This window comes from Rhinatrema bivittatum, chromosome 14, assembly GCF_901001135.1.
Source record: "Rhinatrema bivittatum chromosome 14, aRhiBiv1.1, whole genome shotgun sequence".
In the NCBI taxonomy this organism is placed as follows: domain Eukaryota; kingdom Metazoa; phylum Chordata; class Amphibia; order Gymnophiona; family Rhinatrematidae; genus Rhinatrema; species Rhinatrema bivittatum.
The window spans coordinates 7,041,517-7,054,960 of NC_042628.1; the positions used below are offsets into that span (position 1 = coordinate 7,041,517).

At 56.8% G+C, this 13,444-nt stretch overlaps 1 protein-coding gene across 6 annotated transcripts in view; it reads right to left on the reverse strand.

The window, feature by feature from the left end:
• RAI1 (retinoic acid induced 1) overlaps positions 1–13,091 on the reverse strand; it is a 171,922-nt gene extending 158,831 nt beyond the window's left edge. For 4 of the 6 annotated variants that reach the window (XM_029576488.1, XM_029576484.1, XM_029576487.1 and 1 more), the window contains exon 1: positions 12,831–13,091. The gene's annotated coding sequence lies outside the window, so the exon portion shown is untranslated. The remainder of the gene's footprint in view (positions 1–12,830) is intronic. The other 2 variants (XM_029576486.1, XM_029576485.1) reach the window with 2 other exon arrangements.
• Between the last annotated feature and the right edge of the window lie 353 nt (positions 13,092–13,444).

Genomic DNA, 13,444 nt, shown 5'->3' on the forward strand with positions numbered 1-13,444 from the left:
TTGTATACAATAAGGTTAGATAGTGAGTAGCGCTGGGTGGAGTAGGAAAGGGTACATACTGTATACAATAAGGTTAGATAGTGCGTAGCACTAGGTGGGAGTAGGATAGGGTACATATTGTATACAATAAGGTTAGATAGTGCGTAGCACTAGGTGGGAGTAGGATAGGGTACTGTGTAATATATAGTAAGGTTAGCAGTGTGCACAATAGTATGTAGCACGGGGTAGGTTTATAACTATTATCGATTGCCACCTGTAATTGTGTAAATTGTTATTAACATTGTTTTATCACTGTTGTATTTTACCATTACACTATTACTTTACTGTTTGTATATTCATTATGTAATCTGCTTTGCATGATCTTATCACTATAAGTGGGCAGAAATAAATCAGCATTAATGTTTTGATGAAATTGCAATTAATCAAGCAAATAAACTCATCTATATTAGGTTAAAGTAGGGCAGAGAGCCTGGTTCCATCCCTCGCTATCTGACCCTGAGCAAGTCACATGGCCTCCTTAATTCAAACTGTAAGTAGAGACTCTATAACCCAGAGAATTACCACGTGCAGGGCTCTAGAAACCTGCATCATCACTATCAACACGGAGCCACCTCAGAGTCCGCCAAGGATCAACAGACAGGAGACAGGAGCTCGGCGCCCGTTCCCCAGACACACAAAGCCGTGCTGAGCCTCGTGTGTGCCGCTCACCTGAAGGTTACTCAGACCCCTGCCTTGTACAAGCCCAGCGCCTTCTACTCACGCAGCACTGCCTTTGAAGTCTGCTAAATTGTGGCTAAAGCCATCTTTAATTACAATAATGACCCCCTCTGCGAGCTGCAGTCCCTCTCACTAGGGCCTGGGTAAGAATTATGCAAGACGAGGATGAGAACGCACGGGAGCACGAACCAGGGGCATCTGAAGACGCCGCGTAGCTTATGTGCGACCCCAGTTCTGGTTTCTTTCTAAGAAGGTCCAAAGAGGTATCGCGGCATGCAAAGGAGAAATCCAGCTATTTCCAGGACCGGTGAGGCTGCAAGGCCACAACAGGGTGCATTTACTCCTAAAGAGAGTCAAGTTCAGCTCTTCCCACCTAGTGCTGTGCTCACAAGTGTTGCTGAGCAAATGGCGAACACACGCTGCTCTTTCCAAGGAGAGCTGCGTCCAGCTAATGGTGGGAGGAAAAAAAACAAGCATGGGATTAGAACTCGGGACTCGGTGGGTACTAACCCCAGCTCCGGATATTTATTCTCTCTCTCGCCACGCTCTGGTTATCACCAGTAAGCTCTTTAAGAAAGGGAAGAGTTCAGCACCGTCTGCTTACTCCGTCTCGTTACAGTCTTGTACTTTTTTTTTTGCAGCGAATTTAATTCTCCTACTTCAGCAGGAAGTGAATACATCTCGGTGTCCCCAATGGTGACTGGGTAACAGGGCATCAATCCTCCCACGCTCCCGTATTGCGCAGGTCCTTAATCTCAGCCGCAAGGCCAAGGAGAAATCACCCTTAGCTCACATCCGAGCGCAGGATCTGCGCTCCCAGCCAAAAGGAGGCCGAGAGCGATACTCCAGTTTATTCAGTCTCAAGAGAGAACAAAAGCAAGAGAGTGGCTAATGGTTTTCAGCTCTCACAATCTGACAATCCTTCAGCAGTCTTGAAGCAGTGAGGACCGGTGTCCCCATCACTCCCTCCTGCAGCCAGAGAGTTTCCCCCGCTAGATCCCTCTGGAAAATAAAAAAAAGCACTGCAATCATTTTCTCTAGATCGCCCCAGTTTTCTTCCAGAGCTTTGCTGTGGGGACCCGGCAGTGATGCTAGCGGATGCTCTGGACACCTCCTTAACCTTTCTGGCCTCGCACACCGCCGCGTGCTCCCGGGGGGGACCTTTCCAGAACCGCAGGACGGTAAACGTTATGGGGGCTCCTTCCTTCCACTCCTGGCTTTCCCAGAACCGGGATTCCCGGCGACCTCCCCTCCCGCCTCTGCTCACACCAAGCCCCAGCCAGAGGAAAGGCAGAGGTCCCATGGGAGCAATTGGGTTTGCTCATCAGGAAGGATTGCGACAGATGCATTAGCTAAAGAAAAAAAAGCTGCCAGAGTTACTGCAGGAGCTCTCCACAGCTTTCAGACTGTCGGGTCTTGTTTCATTTAGCGATATAAATGCAGGTGATCTGCTCACTTAGGGCCTCCGTCGCCGATGACTCTCGCTCCTTGGCTCTGTGGTTTCCTGCTGTGTCTCTTACCTAACTCTAGGATGGACCGGGCAGAGCTGTAACTGACTGAGATTAATAAGAACCAAAATGTGCAGGCCCAGACCGAGCTGGACCCGCTAACTGCAAAGGGCAAGGGTCAAGAAGAAATGCGCTGATCTGCCAGGGAGGTTGCAGCTCTCCTCGGAATGGCAGCGAGCCTTCTCTCATCAGCATCACTCCAAGGTGCGGGAGCTGACCAGTGCCTCTCGCAGGACTCCAATGCAGGCGTTTCTGATCCTTCGGTCAGTCTGTGGTTCTTCCAGGCCCGAGAAACAACAGCCTGAGCCCGGAGCATCAAACCCAGGATCCAAATGACTGGGCTATGCCTCACGACTGTGCTACTCCAGGCTCCGCCCCTACCACCTGCCCGGCTGCTTGACCTCTTACCTTCCTTTTGCAATGGAGAAGGTACAGAGAAGGGCAACCAAAATGATAAAGGGGATGGAACAGCTTCCCTATGAGGAAAGGCTGAAGGAGATTAGGGCTGTTCAGCTTGGAGAAGAGACGGCTGAGGGGGGATATGATAGAGGTCTTTAAGATCATGAGAGGTCTTGAACGAGGAGATGTGAATCGGTTATTTTCGGATAATACAAGGAGTAGGGGGCACTCCATGAAGTTAGCAAGTAGCACATTTAAGACTAATCGGAGAAAATTCTTTTTCACTCAACGCACACTAAAGCTCTGGAATTTGTTGCCAGAGGATGTGGTTAGTGCAGTTAGTGTAGCTGGGTTCAAAAAAGGTTTGGATAAGTTCTTGGAGGAGAAGTCCATTAATGGCTATTAATCAAGTTTACTTAGGGAATAGCCACTGCTATTAATTGCATCAGTGGCATGGGATCTTCTTAGTGTTTGGGTAATTGCCAGGTTCTTGTGGCCTGGTTTTTGGCCTCTGTTGGAAACAGGATGCTGGGCTTGATGGACCCTTGGTCCGACCCAGCAAGGCAATTTCTTATGTTCCTCTCGTGAGCCTTAAGGGCTGAAGTTCTAAGCTTAGCTGTAATTCGGCACAGGTAAACCTATTTTATCCCTCCTGACTGAGCACGAAAGGGCCAGGGGACCCAAGCATTCTCCAAGTCCACCCACACATCCCGTCCAGCCAGGCGCCTTGGGGCTCCCTCTCTCTACAGGGCTCGCTCCGCGCAGAAGCTTCTGGGGTGGCGGGGCAGGGCTGTTCACACCCTGTTGTAACTGGACTGAGCCGCCTTGTAAGCGCGCTGCTGCCTGGCCACGCTGTAGAAATGTTCCAAGTGCACGCGGCCTTGTTTAACACCGTTAGGAAAGGTGATTTATAAATCATTAAATTAACACCGGTGTTGTAAGCAGCCTCGGCATCCGCTCACATACAAAACAAACCAAACATTTACTAACAGCAAATTAATTTCCATGAATAGCAGAAACACCCACCCGGAAACCTCTCCACCCCAGCTCCCCAACAACTACACCACCCGGAAACCTCTCCACCCCACTCCCCAACAACTACACCACCCTGAAACCTCTCCACCCCGCTCCCCAACAACTACACCACCCTGAAACCTCTCCACCCCGCTCCCCAACAACTACACCACCCTGAAACCTCTCCACCCTGCTCCCCAACAACTACACCACCCGGAAACCTCTCCACCCCTGCTCCCCAACAACTACACCACCCGGAAACCTCTCCACCCCGCTCCCCAACAACTACACCACCCTGAAACCTCTCCACCCCGCTCCCCAACAACTACACCACCCTGAAACCTCTCCACCCCGCTCCCCAACAACTACACCACCCGGAAACCTCTCCACCCCGCTCCCCAACAACTACACCACCCGGAAACCTCTCCACCCCGCTCCCCAACAACTACACCACCCTGAAACCTCTCCACCCCGCTCCCCAACAACTACACCACCCTGAAACCTCTCCACCCCGGCTCCCCAACAACTACACCACCCTGAAACCTCTCCACCCCGGCTCCCCGACAACTACACCACCCTGAAACCTCTCCACCCCGGCTCCCCGACAACTACACCACCCTGAAACCTCTCCACCCCGCTCCCCGACAACTACACCACCCTGAAACCTCTCCACCCCGGCTCCCCGACAACTACACCACCCTGAAACCTCTCCACCCCGGCTCCCCGACAACTACACCACCCTGAAACCTCTCCACCCCGGCTCCCCGACAACTACACCACCCTGAAACCTCTCCACCCCGGCTCCCCGACAACTACACCACCCTGAAACCTCTCCACCCCGCTCCCAGACAACTACACCACCCTGAAACCTCTCCACCCCGCTCCCAGACAACTACACCACCCTGAAACCTCTCCACCCCGCTCCCCGACAACTACACCACCCTGAAACCTCTCCACCCCTGCTCCCCGACAACTACACCACCCTGAAACCTCTCCACCCCGGCTCCCCGACAACTACACCACCCTGAAACCTCTCCACCCTGCTCCCCGACAACTACACCACCCTGAAACCTCTCCACCCCGGCTCCCCGACAACTACACCACCCTGAAACCTCTCCACCCCGGCTCCCCGACAACTACACCACCCGGAAACCTCTCCACCCCGCTCCCCGACAACTACACCACCCTGAAACCTCTCCACCCCGGCTCCCCGACAACTACACCACCCTGAAACCTCTCCACCCCGGCTCCCCGACAACTACACCACCCTGAAACCTCTCCACCCCGCTCCCCGACAACTACACCACCCTGAAACCTCTCCACCCCGCTCCCCGACAACTACACCACCCTGAAACCTCTCCACCCCGCTCCCCGACAACTACACCACCCTGAAACCTCTCCACCCCGCTCCCCGACAACTACACCACCCTGAAACCTCTCCACCCCGGCTCCCCGACAACTACACCACCCTGAAACCTCTCCACCCCGCTCCCCGACAACTACACCACCCTGAAACCTCTCCACCCTGCTCCCCGACAACTACACCACCCTGAAACCTCTCCACCCCGCTCCCCGACAACTACACCACCCTGAAACCTCTCCACCCCGCTCCCCGACAACTACCACCACCCTGAAACCTCTCCACCCCGCTCCCCGACAACTACACCACCCTGAAACCTCTCCACCCCGCTCCCCGACAACTACACCACCCTGAAACCTCTCCACCCCGGCTCCCCGACAACTCATGAACAGCGGCAGCAGCTTTACAAGAGACCGGGGGGATGCAGCTGTCCGTCTGTCCGCCACGGTCCTGAGTAACACAGAACCCCCCTCCTCCTCTGCAAAATCCCAGCAGTCGCCAGACCAAGGACTTCCCGGCCCACCCAGCCGGCCCCTGCCTACTGCGTTCCCCACGCAGACCCCCCGCGGGTCCCTGACCCGTCGCTCTCCCTGGCCCGGGCAGGCTCGCACTTTTCCCCGTTGTTTTCGCTCGCCGCCACCACGTGCTACGGGGGGGGGGGGAGATTCCAGGCCACGGGAGGAGGCAATCCACCGTCCTTCGAGGTAAGGCAGCATTTCCTCACACCGAGAGCCTCCCTTCCTCTGCCCAAGCACTTCTGCTTCTCTCGCCGTCTTTAGGAAATTAAAAACAAACAGAGCAGCGCCATCAGCCAGGCCGGGAGCCCCCCCCCCGCTAAAACCTGGAGCGCGAGCCAAACCAGCAGAGCACCCACGCAGCTCACCAACCAAGCAGTTACCTCACTCACCAGCCAGGGAGCGAGAACCAACAGGAATCAATCAAACTGACAAAAGAAGTCCCTGCACCAGGATTTGTCGGCGCTGTTATGCAAAGTGAAACGGCCTTAAATATTTGATAAAGGAATAACGCAGTTAAGATTTACTGGCGCATTTAAGATGTCCCCTACCGCACCCCCCACGCAGCATCAGCGGTGCCTCCAGATCCCGTGGAGGAAAGAGCGGGGGGGGGGGGGGCGCTGCTTGCCCATGGGGGCCCGGCCACCCCCCCATGGCTTCCAAATGCCAGCAAAAGACGAGAGCGGCGGGACGCTGCTAACACAGAACCTGCAGCCGCTCCTTCCCTAGGAACTCGGCTCCCAAAGGGCCGGACTCAGTAGCCCCTTTCTTTCCCCCCACAGAATATGAGAAAAGCCTGTACTTAACGAAGCCCTAGGCCTTTTTTTTTTTTAATTATTATTTTATTTGCCCCCTAGATGCCGGCATGAACGCAGCTCTCTGACCGCATCCCCCCCCCCCTCCCCCACCCCGAGGCGGCCTGCAGCCACGCTCAAGGGCAAAGACTACAGAGGGCACAGAGCGCTCCCGGATCGGAGAGGCCTCGCTGCATTACAGCCCGACTGGCAAGGTCCACCCCGTCCCCCCCGGCCTAATGGCGCCGAGAACAAAACAGCATGACGTGAAACTGGGTTGCGTTTCAGGGTCCAGCAGACTACAACGGCCCCGGAGCCCAGTTATATGTGCGGCCAGCTGGGGTCTCACCCATTTCAGCTCTGGCAGAGGCCTCGCGCGCTGGAGGTGGCGGCGGCTGATGTAGGATGTTCCTGGCTGCCAGACTCACGGTTTCTGGCTCTCTCTCTCTCTTGCCAAACGGAGTGCAGGCCTACACTTGAGGCAAGGGCCTCCCTCTCCTGCCTCTGGGTGCCTGGATGACAGCACAGAGGGTGCGGGAAGGACCGGGTACTGCTCGGCCCTGATAGTTCCCTCTCGCCTGGGTTTTCTATCTGGCACAGAGCTCCAGCCAGCACCTGATCAGACTGGCACACAGGTTGCCTTTTAGGTGTTTTCCTCACCCTTTCCACCAGCAGCCGTGCAAGCATCGTGGGCGTAGCCAGCTTCCTTCCTTTCTTTTTAAAGTTAGCTTATTTGTAGCTGCTTAATTTATTTCATCTGTTATTGACTATTTTATATTATGATGGGTTACTTCCTTGTTTTAATGTTATTTATTTATTTTTTAAATTTTATGGGTTTTTTTAGTTAATTTTTTAAGTCTTCACGATTTTGTATATGCTTTTTTTATGATTATGTATGTTATTTTGTTCATCGCTAGGCCTTTTTGTGTTAGGCGATTCACAAATCCTAATAAATGTAAATGAACCCTTTCACCAGATCCCATCATCCCCTGTACTTTCACTGGAAACCGTGGCACTGTTGTCAACCAAGTTTAGGGAAGCCAGTTTACGACTAAGGACTCCTCTGCTCTGGATGACAAGCTTTTTCAGTTTAGGTGCCAGTGTGTGGCAAAAAAAAAAAAAGGCTGGAACTACTATGGTGGTGGAGGCGTCTTCATTCATTTTGGGTTGGGATTCGGGAACTCATCACTGGGCAGATCCTCTGCACACGGAGCACTCGGCTTGGTTGGGCACCACCACAAACCGCGGTACCAGCCAATGCCCTTCCGCCTCAATGAGATGATGCCGTCCCTTGAGCTCGGCCCCCAGGACCCACCAGTTTATGAAGGAACGTGTCTGGATCTCTCTCGTTTTCCCAGCTAAGCCTCAGTCCACCGCACCAGTCCAAACTGACCACGGCCATCTGCTACGACACAACAGAATGGTTTTACCGACAGCTCTGTCCTCCGGTCGACGAAAAGAAAATCCGTCAATCAGCTGGCCGCACGCGTGCCAGGATGTGGGTGAGGAGCGGGGCTCCCGCTCAGTCTCGGCCCCCAGAAACGAGAAAGCGAGGGCCAGAGACCACCGCCAGTCCCCGTGGACGCTAATGCTCTGCTAAGGCGCGGGAATGTCCGTAGCCCGAGATACCTTTAGAGGGCCAGCAAGAGAAGCAGCAGGTAAGACTTTCGAGAACACCACTGCACCGGGCCTCCCCCTTCTGCAGACATCACGCGTGGCCTGGAAAGCTCAGGTCCTACGTCGTCACCCAGAGCGGTGCCGCCCAGCTTCTCTGCTGCAGGCTCACCTAGGTACTCGCCACAATTAACATGCACGAGAGACCGGCACACGTATTCCTTACAGATATCCTGAAAACCCAACCGCCTGGGTGTGCCCTCCTGGAGAGGCTCGGCAAACACTGACCTAGCATTAACGCGGCCTACAGAGGTGGCAGCTTTCTCCAGGACCAATGCTACCGCTAGATCTCCACTGAAAGTCCTCAAAAGGTCCCTAAAGGTCTTCCTAGTCTATCATCATGAAGAAGAGGACAAAAGGGCTGTGCTGGTCCTTTCCTTCTTCGCACAGGTAAAGGCCCACAAACATTGCAACGTGCCCGGCCCTCGTAGGGTGGCTCCCATCATGAGGGCGGTTGGGGTAAATACCAGGAGGAGAGTCTGAAAAGAGCGAGACCAACTCAGGCCTACGCACGGGGGGGGGGGAGGCTCCCCGTGCCCGCTCTCAGCCAAGCATTTTGCCGGCAGGTACGGAATGAGAGAGCCCCCTTTTAAAACCGGAACCTGTAGCCATCAGCGATTACTGAGGAGGTGGTGAGGGAGCAAATGGTTGCTCTGAACTCACCCTCTTCCTGAAGCAGGGAGAAGAGTCGTTTCCAAGGTGCGAGACTGATAGGAAACGGACTGGAAGAGGTGCAGGACAGGGAGCGGGTGACAGAAGAGAAGCTCGGGTCACACGTAGATAATATAAGATCCTGTGATGGGACGCGTCGGAGGTTTGTGCACATGCGGGGGGATGGATAATATGGGGCGGGGGGGGGGGAGCAAGGAGGAGGGGGTGGCCAGAGCTCGGCGAGTTACAGATGTGGCGCAGCAGACCGGAAGAGGAGCGAGCACGCCGGAGCCGTAGCAAGGTGAGAAGGACCGTGTGGCAACGAGGGAGGGGGCAGCCCTTTACGGAAATAATCTTAGGGAAAGGCGGAGCTTTGGGGAATACCAGATGTTATGGGGGGGGGGGGGCGGGCTGTGGACAGAGGGAGGCTGGAGGCTCAGCGCTGCCGCCGTGAAACTTAATATATTTCAGCATCTGAGTAACCTGAGAGAAAGAGAGGGGGAGGTGAAGCGCTGAAGGAGGAGGGAACAGGGAGCTAAGGGTGGTGAGAGGCGGCAGCAGCAGCAGCATTTGGTTTAAAAGAACTCAGGCAGTTTTATTCAAAGATATATTTATGGCTGCAGTTTTAAATTAAGTTTGTAAATAGTAAGGCCCACCCTGCCACTTGGTGCTATCAGTACTGGGTTAGTGGATGAAGACCAGACCCTGGTGTCACCCGGCTGATGAGGGACGTTGCTAGAGAGGGCACAGGACGGCGCTGAGCTGTGCGACCAGCACTGCTGCCCCCTCTGATCGTGTTAAACTCACACCGTGGCCTTCCTGCCACCCCTTCCTTTCTCATGAGCTGTAGGCCACGCTACAGGCCTCGTCTCCTACCAGCCAGCGACTGTACCGACGTGCCCAGCAGAGAGAGGCCGGCCTCCCGTGTGCCACCGGTCAGCCTCTCTCGACCTTCCTTCCCTCTTCAGAGCATCTGGCAGGGAAGGGGGGGGGGAGGGGTAGGAAAAACTCTTGTCTAATCCCACGGGAAAGAGCAGGTATAGCAGTAAAGTAGGTCATATCCTGCCTTCTGACCAGAGGCAATACTGAGCATCTCCAAAATCCTGGGATGGTCCTGTTTTATTTTCTCTCATTGTTACTACTTATAAATCCCCTTGAATCGCTTTGCAGCGCGTATAGAAATTGCCATGCCACGGCTGGGGGAGCAGGGTGCCCGACCTCCCCCATGCCACGGCTGGGAGAGCAGGGTGCCCGACCCCCCCCATGCCACGGCTGGGGCAGCAGGGTGCCCGACCTCCCCCATGCCACGGCTGGGAGAGCAGGGTGCCCGACCCCCCCCATGCCACGGCTGGGGCAGCAGGGTGCCCGACCTCCCCCATGCCACGGCTGGGGGAGCAGGGTGCCCGACCTCCCCCATGCCACGGCTGGGAGAGCAGGGTTCCCGACCCCCCCCATGCCACGGCTGGGAGAGCAGGGTGCCCGACCCCCATGCCACGGCTGGGGGAGCAGGGTGCCCGACCCCCCCCATGCCACGGCTGGGGGAGCAGGGTGCCTGACCCCCCCCCATGCCACGGCTGGGAGAGCAGGGTGCCCGACCCCCATGCCACGGCTGGGGGAGCAGGGTTCCCGACCTTCCCCATGCCACGGCTGGGGGAGCAGGGTTCCCGACCTTCCCCATGCCACGGCTGGGGGGCAGGGTGCCCGACCTCCCCCATGCCACGGCTGGGAGAGCAGGGTGCCCGACCTCCCCCATGCCACGGCTGGGGGAGCAGGGTGCCCGACCCCCCCCCCCATGCCACGGCTGGGAGAGCAGGGTGCCCGACCTCCCCCATGCCACGGCTGGGGGAGCAGGGTGCCCGACCTCCCCCATGCCACGGCTGGGGGAGCAGGGTGCCCGACCCCCCCCATGCCACGGCTGGGGGAGCAGGGTGCCCGACACCCCCCCATGCCACGGCTGGGAGAGCAGGGTGCCCGACCCCCCCCCATGCCACGTGGGCTAGCTTTGCCCTGTGCCCACCCCTGCGTATCCGCTCCTGGCACCGATCAGTCAGGCCTATCCTGTAAAGTGCGGCCGTGTTTACCCTGCTCCTAAGCCGCTTCTAACTCACGTTCCGGCTGCGTTAGCTCTTCCTGCGATCCCGAATCCCCTTTAACCTAGTTCTACCGCGTCCTAAATTCCCCGGGTAACCCCTTCCGCCCGCGGCATGCATACTGCATGCAAACGAGCGAATTAGCTCGATATTGCATGCAAACGAGCCAATTAGCTATTCCCCTAGCATCCCGTAACCCGCGCTGTGACTAACGCTACCTTTCCCTGCCGTTTTCTCGCAAACTTACCGCCTACCCTGACCCAGGCGGTAGAGGCATGGGTAAGGGTAGGTGGCAAGCTTTCCCCCAGCCCCTGCTCACCTGCCCCGGCCGCGATCGTGGGTGCCGGTCCCCGTGGCAGCCCCAGTCCTCTCCCCTGCTCCCGAAGCCAAAAAAAAAAAAAGCGAAAAAAAAGTTGCAGCCCCCCTCCGATGTCCGGACTGGGGCTGCCACGGAGACTGCAACGGCAAAGCGACTTTTCAGTGTCCCCCCTCCTCCCGGAGCAGGGCGGAAAAGCCGCCCTGCTCCGGGAGGAGGGGGGACACTGACAGCCGCGAAGCTTTCCCCCAGCCCGGACACCTGCAAAAAATTTAAAAACTTACTTTTTACAGCGGCGAAACTGAGCGGCAAAGCCCGAACCCGACCCGGCCCCCCAACCCCAAACCCGGACCCGACAAGCGACGAAACTGAGCGGCGAAACTAAAAAAAAAAGAAAAGCAATTTTTTTTTTTTTTTCAAAATTGACAATTTTGGTTTTTTTCCAAAAGCGACTTACTTTTGGGATCTGTCAAGATCCCAAAAGTAAGTCGCTTTTGGACGCAAGCAAAACTTACTTTTTACAGCAGGAACACAACCTGGCTCCGTAGCTCCTCCCGAAGACACGGGAAAGCGTACAATTGGCCGCTGAAGACGTGACGTCACGATGTCACGTCTTGAGCGGCCAATTGCACGCTTTCCCCGTGCAGGCGGCCATCTTTGTCTTCGGGAGGAGCTACGGAGCCAGGTCGTGTTCCTGCAGATGGCTGTAAAAAGTAAGTTTTGCTTGCGTCCAAAAGCGACTTACTTTTGGGATCTTGACAGATCCCAAAAGTAAGTCGCTTTTGGAAAAAAACCAAAATTGTCAATTTTGAAAAAAAAAAAAATTGCTTTTCTTTTTTTTTTTTTAGTTTCGTCGCTTGTCGGGTTCGGGCTTCGCCGCTCAGTTTCGCCGCTGTCATCTCTTCTCCCCTCTCCCGGAGCAGGGCGCGAAAAGCAGCCTTGCTCCGTGAGGAGGGAGAACAGACTGACAGCGGTCCGGTTGGGGGTCGGGTTCGGGCTGGGGGAAAGCTTCGCCGCTGTCTCTTCTCCCCTCCTCCCGGAGCAAGGCTGCTTTTCGCGCCCTGCTTCGGGAGGAGGGGAGGGGGGACTGGCAGTCCCGACTTCTGGTATCTGTCATTTCCATTTGAAATGACAGATACCAGCGTGGCGTGAAGCCTTAGGCCCGCGCACCCAGGATCCTGTATAGGCGCTCTATCCAGTATCCTGGGTTGCGCGGGCCTAAGGCTTTTCGGACGCGGCTTACATTTGCATGTAATTAGGCTTCAGGATCGAGCGGTAGGTGAGCTGCACTGTGCGGGCGGTAACCGCGGGTGCCGTAGGCACTAACGCAGCTCTTCCTACCGCTCGGTACTGGATAGGCCTGAGTGTCAGACCCTTGCCCCCCTCCCCCCCCAATCCTTTACTAGCAGGAACACGTTTTGTGAGTCGGGGAAAGTTTGCAAATTCTGCTTGGGTGAGCAGCAGCTCCCTGGTTCCTCCCCGTCTCCTTGACGGCTGTTTACATAATCTTTCGGGAAGGGAAATAAAACAGCCCGACTGGAAGGAGATCAAGTGGAGGGAAGCCCTTGGCAGCTGCAGCCCGGGGGTGGGGAGGACCTCTCTCTCTCTCCCCAGCGCAGGAGGAGAGGTGAGGAAGTGCAGAGCTCAGAACAAAAGAGCCTGCACTTCCTGGCTCCGGCTGGAGGGACTGGCGAGGAGTAGGGGGGGCGGAGCGGGCCCTTTGCAAGGCAGCGCCAGGGCGGCCCCCCCGCCGCCCGATGCCTTCCCGTCCCCGGGCGCCCCCGCCGCTTACCTTCCTCGCCCCCTTCCAGCGGGGCGGGCGGCCTCGGCGCTCCGGACGCAGGCCATGATGTCCTCGGCGAAAAGAGCAAAAGTTTACGGGGGCAGCGAAGGAAAGGAAGAAAAAAAAAAGAAAACCAAAACAAAACGAACCAAATGAGGCTAAAAGCGCGGCTCGGGCGCGCTCTGCGGCTCCGTCCCGCTCCTGGGCCCTTCCCCTCGCAGGCCGTGCAGCCGCCGCCGCCACCGCGCACGCATCTCCGCCACCGAGGAACGGGGCGGGCGACGGGGCGGGGCCGAGCCTGCCAGGCCTCCGGCAAAAGCCGAGACCACCATCTAGTGGCCCGGCTCGCGCACGGCTGGGGGAGGGAGGGAGGAGGCACGCGCTGCGCTGCGCCGCGGTCCCGGGCTTTCCTTCTGCACGCGCTGCTCCGCTCCACGGTCCCGGGCTTCCCTTCTGCACGCGCTGCTCCGCTCCACGGTCCCGGGCTTCCCTTCTGCACGCGCTGCGCCGCTCCACGGTCCCGGGCTTTCCTTCTGCAGGCGCTGCTCCACTCCACGGTCCCGGGCTTTCCTTCTGCACGCGCTGCGCCGCTCCACGGTCCCGGGCTTCCCTTCTGCACGCGC